The sequence below is a fragment of the Alligator mississippiensis genome, chromosome 2 (genome assembly GCF_030867095.1).
Source record: "Alligator mississippiensis isolate rAllMis1 chromosome 2, rAllMis1, whole genome shotgun sequence".
Classification (NCBI taxonomy): domain Eukaryota; kingdom Metazoa; phylum Chordata; order Crocodylia; family Alligatoridae; genus Alligator; species Alligator mississippiensis.
This window is the reverse complement of record NC_081825.1, coordinates 215140555-215148931: the sequence shown is the minus strand read 5'-3', so window position 1 is coordinate 215148931 and position 8377 is coordinate 215140555.

Below are 8377 nucleotides of genomic sequence, written 5' to 3'. Positions count from 1 at the left end.
AAATGAAGATTTAAAGGCTGCTAGTCCTAAACTTCATTGAGAACCATCTCATTAAACTGAAACACTGAGCTTAATTTCTGTAAAATTACATACCTCACTATTTAGGTGGAATTTTCCATTAGTTTTTTTTCCAGTTAAAGCATATACTTTTTTTTGGAAACACATTAACCCTTTTTCACTTCACCAGGATGATTTCTTCTTTGATGGATGAAGTTTTTGAGGCAGATACTCAGCTGGTATAAATCAGCATTATTCCACTGAAGGCAGTGGAGCTAGGCCGATTCATACCAGCTGAGAATTTGGTCCATACCCTGTCCAAGTATGAATTCACAAAGCATAGAGTCATGTGAAATAAGGAAGTGACCTTTGTCAAAAACATTTTTGGAAAGGAAAACCCCAAATGATGGATGTACCATTGGGGCAGAGGGAGTGGAGCCTACCTCAAAGAAGACCTTGTAGAGCTGCCAAACTTCCCACAAAATGTGCTGCTCCCACAGGCGAGGGGGAGGCTTGTTTCCCTATGACAAATGCAGCCCCACCAAATGTACTAATAGGCAATGAGTATATTTCCATGTTAAAACCAGACTGAACCTCCAAAACTTTTGCATTTGGCTCATCACTGAATAATGGGGAGGAAAGAGGAGAAAGTCATTGTGACCTCTCTAAACAGTGAGCTGTAGGCTATGCTATTCAACAAATGAGATGATGCACGAGAAGGTTAAGGTCCATTTTATGGACTTGGATATATATTAAGTCCCTTTTCCAATTGACTTTGGTGGTCTTTGGATACTTTTCATTGACTTCAGCTGGCTTTTGATCAGGCACTAGGTCCAAAATAAAAAATGCAACCTTAAGCTTGTCAGGTCAAACACTCAATAGTCAGGAAATTAGAAAATGACAGGGCTGAGTACACTGTGAATAGTTAACAAATAAAGGAATTAATAACTGGAAATATTAACTCAGCAGCCTGGTTGCACACCTGTATGTTTTACATTTTATTGTATAAATTAAAAACAAAGAGTTACACATCAAGGCTTACATTTAACCAAAGGCAGAAGTCGTATAGAAAACATGCAACAAGGCTCAGTAAAAATTGTAAGCAAAGCCTGAGAATCAAAATGGTAAGAACTATATTAATGCTGAGAAATTGCTGCTTTAACATTTCTCTTTTCTGATATAATTTCTTTTCCTCTGGAAATCTGTAAGTGATTTGTTTTGATCATATTGTACTTAGATCTCAGTACTACCCCTATTTAAATTCAGCAATCATTGGTCCTCAGTGGGGAACTGGACTGTATCCAGGCAAAATTTAAGTTTCAGTCTTCAGGATTTTGCTGTTGTTTGTTAAAGCCTTGTGTAAAAAGAGTTATAATTTCCTAAAATGAGAAACTATTTTTTTCCGCTTGCCAAAGTAAAAGATGACAGCAGGCAACATGCTCTAGCTTTCCACAAAAGCTCATTTCCAGGCTGAGACCCAGTCCTGGATCTGGACCCTCTGGAACAGGGCCTGAGCTTATACTACACTGCATTGGCTCCAGAGCTCCATGCTAGCTGAATCCACTGCCGAATGGGTGCTTAAAGATGGAAAATTTCAGGTGAAACGATGACTTTTTGAGGCATGTATGAGCATGAAAAATGGGTTGAAGTGTTTTACAACTTTAATGAAAGCAGCTGTTGGGCGATACTCCCTGTTGTACATGCATTCTAGATAATTCTGTGTACCATGTGCTTCACTATGATGTGCACATGTTTAAGATTGCTCACAAGCTACAGAGTCTTATTACCATACCTCTTGTCTTTCATTACATCATCTGCCACGTGAACTTTACCTGTTGTTACATCTGAAATTACCCTGTAAGCTCTGGTAGAACTGTGGCCAGTTCTAATTTGCTCTGTGGGATGCCTAGGAAGTTTGTGAGCACTATGTGTATTAATAATGAGTTCAAATAATATTATTTATATTCCTGAAATGCTTAGTTTACTAGGCACTACTCACAGGGCACATCTACACGTGCCCCTATGGCACCATTGTTACTGCAGTGTCATTTAGTACTTCCAAAAGGACATCCAAAAGGAAGTACTAAATGATGGCACAGTAACAGCCCATACTGTGCAGTACCAGGGGCTCACAGTTATTTTTGGCCACTATGTTGCCATAGTAATGCTCTATAATGAAGGAACACATTGCTATGGTGATGTAGCTGTGGCATTGTGCTTTGTGACCACCAATGCTACGGCGCGGTAGCACCCACAGACATGCTACTTTTATCCTAAAAACCTATAGTCTTTCACTTCTGCTGTTACTACCACTTCTCATGTAAAAGCTCTATTATAATGCAGTTACATAAGGGTAGATATTTTTGCCTGACATTTTGATGGCCTAAGCCTCTATTCTTTTCATGCCTCAATCTCCTATTCATTTCAGTGAGGGTTGGGATGTCCAGAGGAATGGGAAGGAAATTCTCAACTTTAGTATTGCGATAACCTAGGATTTTGCTGTAGGTATCAAACCTTCCTGATTTTATTTTCGTAAGGAAAATGAATATAGGAGAGTACGCATAGTATTTTAACTCATTTTTAGATCTTTTCTGCACAGCATAATCACTAGATTCCACACCTGAAATCAGACTACACGAATGGCAGCTCTTTTCAAATTCAGCTTCTGAAGCTGATCTTTTCACTTACATATTTCTTTCTTTTAGATTTCCTTGCATGCAAATTACCGTATTTCTCCAGGATCACACACTGAAAAGGGACTTAGGAACTTGGACATCCATTCCACATTGTTTAAAGGTTCTCCAGACTGCTGCTAAATGAGGAGAAATGTCCTTTGAAATGAATGGAACTAGATGGCTTGCTTGACCAGAATTTAAAGAAAAATGTAGACATTTGCAGTTACTGAGGAAGATGGATAATCTATTACAAGATATAGACAGAGTATCAATTGATACTGGGAACCGGGAACTGTGGTTGTTCAGCACCATTCACGATCAAATCTTTCGACCAGATCAGCAAAATTCTCAGTATCAAGCAGAAATATCAGCAGTCAAAAGAGATATACTTTTTTTTAGTCTTTCAAAGAGTATTAAGGCAATCACTTTTCCCCAAAGCATTTATGTCTTCCCTCCAGGATTTGTGAGGCTACAGTTATATTACTTCCACTAGACTTCTAGATATACCTGTGCTTTCACTAGTTACATTTTTTCTCATATATTTAAAAACCCTGCATAGTCAATCAACATTTAGTGCCATTAAGAAGCAGGACTAAGGACTTTCAAAGTAGAACTCAGCAACAAGCCACTCATGCTTGAAACAGGTGTTTCTACATTCCAGGGGCAATGGGAAATGCCAGATCACTTTTTCCCTTCCTCTCGGATGCAAATGCTACAATGGTTAGGATACAGAACCATTTTGTCTGACAGCATTAATAAAAATGATCAATTGGCTCTTGGACTGAAACTGACAGAATGTGAAATGAAAAAAAAGATTCATATAATGCTCTTGTTATCTTAAATACCTGTAACAAAGAAAAATGCATGCTTTCATTGTGCATATGAAAAATATTATCTCTGTCCTTTAACCAGGAAACATTGAGGTTCTAAAATATTCCATCTAGGGAATTGCTTACTCTGTCTGTAATTGGTAGAAATATTGCTGCCACAAATTTTCAGGGATCCAGGTGATTAGGTCTTTGTTCTTTTCACAATTGAGAACACCCTTAAAAAACAGGTAGATGTTCTAAAATTGTGATAGGCTGTGATTTTCCCTTTTCAGTCAGAGATTTTTGGCATTTCATGTGCCAGTGGAAGAGCTTTGATCCACTGGGCTTTGGATCAGTCCTTTATTCTCTGATTCACAAAAGCACTTAAGCATGTACTTACATTTAAGCATGTGCTAAAGCGCTAATAACCACAAGAGCATTTAGGTACATGCAGGAATTTGAACACATGCAGAAGTTTGACTAGATGGGTATGCTTTTGTAAATCTTATAAATGAATCCAAATTTTAAACATGACTTTAAACAAAAAATTAAACAGGCTTTATGTATGGAAGGATCAGTGGAGAAGGCTCACCATACTGTGGAAGATAGACTGAAGGAAATTTTGGAGTAATAAGGAGATCAAACTGGCTTTATGTAAATTCTAACCTACTATGAAAAGGTACTTTCTATACCCCTTTTTTATGAAACACATCATGCCAAACCCTTTTTGCATTTTGGTGCTTGAGTGAGTCACCTACATCTATATTTAGAGCCACCAATAATAGTTCCATGACTGTGATTTTTCGGGGTGCTTAGTGAATATCGGCAAGTAACAGGGTTCTCAAACTGAAGGAACTCTCCCACCAAAGCGTTCATTATGTACAATGCATAAAACTCTGTGAGCTTGATCTAGTGCCACTGTCCATGCTTTCTAAGAACTGAATCATTGCACTACAATAGTACAACGTTCACCCAGTTTTAAATCATTTTCCACATCCCTAAGGGAAATCTCTTCACTCCTGCAGGTGATGAGCAACTCTTACAACAACATGTTTCGACTGGCTATAGACATGTCCACTTCATGGTCAGCCAGACTGATCTTCTAGTCTTTGGTCTTCTCCATCTGCTGCGTTGATTTCCTTCGACTTATCTTTTTTTAAAGCCTCCAATTATGCACAAAACAAATGAGTCAGTTTCTTTAGGTCCATTAATTATTACATTCCATTTACATTTTCTGTTTATTTTTTTCCTGCTCTCTGTGGAAGCTATTGAAGGTCTGGTGATTCAGACTGCTCTGGGAACACTATGTGGCTTTCCTTCTTGTTTGCCCATTGTAACAGAGCTCATTTTTCAGTGGAGGTTTCCCATTATTTCCAGGAAAAATGTGGTCAAACCCATGTACTCCCAAACCTTTTGATCTCCTGAATCCTCTTCATATCCCAGATAAAAAAGTCAGTGATTAAGACAGAGTTCCTAAAAGGACACATAGTCAGGCTTCTCTTTGACCAAAATGGTTTCCCAGTGAATCAAACCTTTCTCAGCTCAGGGGGGGCTCCACAATAGGCCCTGAAAAGATGGATAGAGCAATTGTCCTGTTTAGTGATCCACGAAAGGAAAGGGGTCCTTAGTGAAGGGAGACCTACACTAAGTCTGACCTGACACTGTAGGAGTAAGACAATAAAAGGTCAAGGAGACTAACGAGAGGAAAAATGCAGATAATAGGTGCCACAGCTAGCACACAGCTTCTGCCACGCAGACTATGGGGCAGCAACGTTAACTGCCTCAGACATGTGAAGGGGAAGTGAAGCGGAAAGAACTTGAAGTTTCCTTCTTAAGAATTGTGGCCCAGCATCTTCAGGATTTACCCAGGCCTCACAAAGAGGTCAAAGTGACAAAGCGAGACCTGAGATGAATAAAAAATAAAGATTATCTAATTGGAGAGGGAAAAATATAGATGTGTTTTAGGCTTGAGCTAAAAAGGCAATAATTTGACAGGTTGTGCACTAAGCTTGCAAGGCATTTTGGGGAGAGGCATTATGAGGAGTTTTTGCCAAATTCTTTTAAAAAAAATCTCTAAAGCCGCTATATGTGAAGACTTCAGCTAGCATTCTTTTTTCCCCCTGTATGAACAAATAAATTCATAGTTTACCCTATCTAGGCATCAAGGCTGAGAACTTCCTTCAAGTACTCAGCAGCTCTCTTTTTCTATATGTGAATGAATTCTTGTGTTTGTCTCCAGACAGATCACAAAAGAAGGGATCTTTGTGGCTTCTGCATGTATCCCTGTTGTCAATAGCATCTCCATTATCACTTCTTTGTAGCTTGGCCTTGCCCTCATTAAAATGAACATCTTCCTACTCAGGTCAGGCAAATACCCTACATACTATTTTTGCATGTATGTATCAACAGGCCAATCTTTAGAGATGTTAACAACTGCCTGCTGCTCTCTCATAACATTTAAAAGCTTTGTCATTGGATGCAGGCAGAAACCTTCCTTGGTTCTATTTTTCATATAAACAGGGAAATATTTTTTGCCATTTAAATCAGTTTCAACTTCTCAGTGACCCTGCCAGATCTTTTGACAGGAGACACACAAGTACTGAATTGTATCAGAGTATCATTTCCATGATGCAAATTGGCAAGTAGCAGAAACATTTTAGTAAGCTTTTCTCAGTTAAAAAATCCAGAAGAAGTATATATATCATTTTAAAGATTAATAGGATTACACAATACAACTGTCATTTGTGTGGCATCTCATACAAAAGTTTCATTTTCAGGAAAAAACTTTCTAAATGAAATACATGTAAAGGACTGTTCACTGGACTGGCACTGTTAGTTGATGGGTAGAGGATGGAACTGGAAATTCAAATACCCAGGTTCTTGTCTCAACTCTGCTCTTAGTTCACTGTGATGACCTTGAACATGTCCCTAAATCTGTTTCTCAGTTTCCCTGAATGATACAGGGATAATAACACTTATCCACCATTCTTAGGAATAGTTAGATTTTGGATTAAAAGTGCTAAGGATATAGAGTTATGGACTTTTACCTATTACTTATGCATTTTGTTACATATACCAGCAAAGGAGGAAAACATTAACAGTGTGTTTTTCAGCTGACATTAGATAGCTACCAAAAAATGCACAATTTAGCTGCCAAATATTTTTCCTTATTTTGGGATGACTCAACCCAAAGCAAATTATTTTAAGAGCCTTCTAGATTGGAAACTATTAAGTAATTTCTTTAAGGGTGGAGAAGGGAGATTTCAAGCCCTGATGCTTCTACCTATGAAATTAGCTATTTGTTTTCAAAATAGACCCCTCATCTTGAAAGGAAGCTGGATTTTATATTGGAATTCCAGCTATTTTAACTTTCTATCCTTATAACTTAATTTTGGTGTTGTTATGAGCTCTGCAGAGATATTCTATGTGCATGGTACTGGATTGAAAAATTAGACACATTGCTCTAAGAGATTTTATGTGCCTGAATCTGCTCCCTTTGGTTACAGAGCTGTTTTTTGGAAGGAATCCTACCTAAAACCAAACTTAACTGGGACAAATGTTCACTGGCTTTGATGGTTAAAACATGCAGAACAGGAGGATAAACCTGCAGAGAATCTGCACGTGGAGGCCTCAGGCCTTCCCAAAAGGGCTGAAAAAATTCTCATATTGGGTACTTCAGGTAGGTGTGCAGTGGGAACAGGAAAATCACTTGAAGCTGGGGCCACACAGTCCAATCCTGCATGGGTGGGACATGTCATGTAAAGTAGTTCTCAGAACCACTCTTCAAACTAGCAACTATACACAGAGAGACTAAAAGTTTCTTTCCTCAACTCTGTCTTGTTATAGCTTAGTTTCTAACCAGTAGAGTAGTTTCATTTTGCCTTTTCTTGCTCTTTCAGAATTGGGGCCATTGCACATCATTTCTTATCTGCCATGGCAGTAAATGTCTGTTGTCTCTATTACACAAGGTCATGCCTAAGCAGGTTTAATACACTTCTCACAAGTCATGGGAAGGAATACTAACTATTCTACCTATTCTGCTGGGCAAACCTTTATAGTCAGGATTTGTCTGTATTTAATTCATGCAGAAAAAGCAGTACCATGTGATCTGAGACATCATTTGCAAAGTACATATGTGCAGATCCATGCCCTTTCTTTGCAGCCAAAAAGAGCTCCTGTGCAGCATCCTTTTGAATGTAATGCCTTTTTAAGCAAGGATAATTAGCCCAAACTCCCAAACATAATAGTGGATTCTCTGTCATTGGAAATTTTTAAACCAAGATTTTTTTCCCCTAAAAATATGTTCTAGATTAAATAAAGTTAATCTGGGCAAGTCCTATGGCTTGTGTTACATTGCAGATCAGATAAATCAATCACAATGGTTCTTTGTGGGCTTGTTATTTATGGAACAGAATCAGTATAGTTCTTCTACCTGAGTTGTTACCTTGACGAAGTGAGGTGATTGGACACAGTTGCAGTGAGCCAAGAGAAGTAAATTGCTGTACAAATGCAATCTCCCCTTGTCACCTTTGAGCCAGTAGGGGCTTCTCTGCTCTGGGTTAAATGCAGGATTTCCCTGGGATCTGTGACTTTATTAGCTCAAAGCCCAACCCTGCTACTTAGGACAGGTATTATGGTCTACATCTTTCCCAAAAAGTGAATTATGAATAACGACCATTGCAAACAACAGTTGTGGAGAAAAATTTGTGAACAAATCCTAAGCTTAAATAGATTCTTTGAAGCTGTCCAGGAAATAATTTTGATAAAGTAGTTAAAAAAAAGCCTATGGATAATTTGCAAATGAAAAGGGCCCACATTTGTTGGATACATTATTTACTGAAAATAGGTTGCCCAGTTCTAGATGTAACATATAAGACACTGTGAACTCCCTGAGTT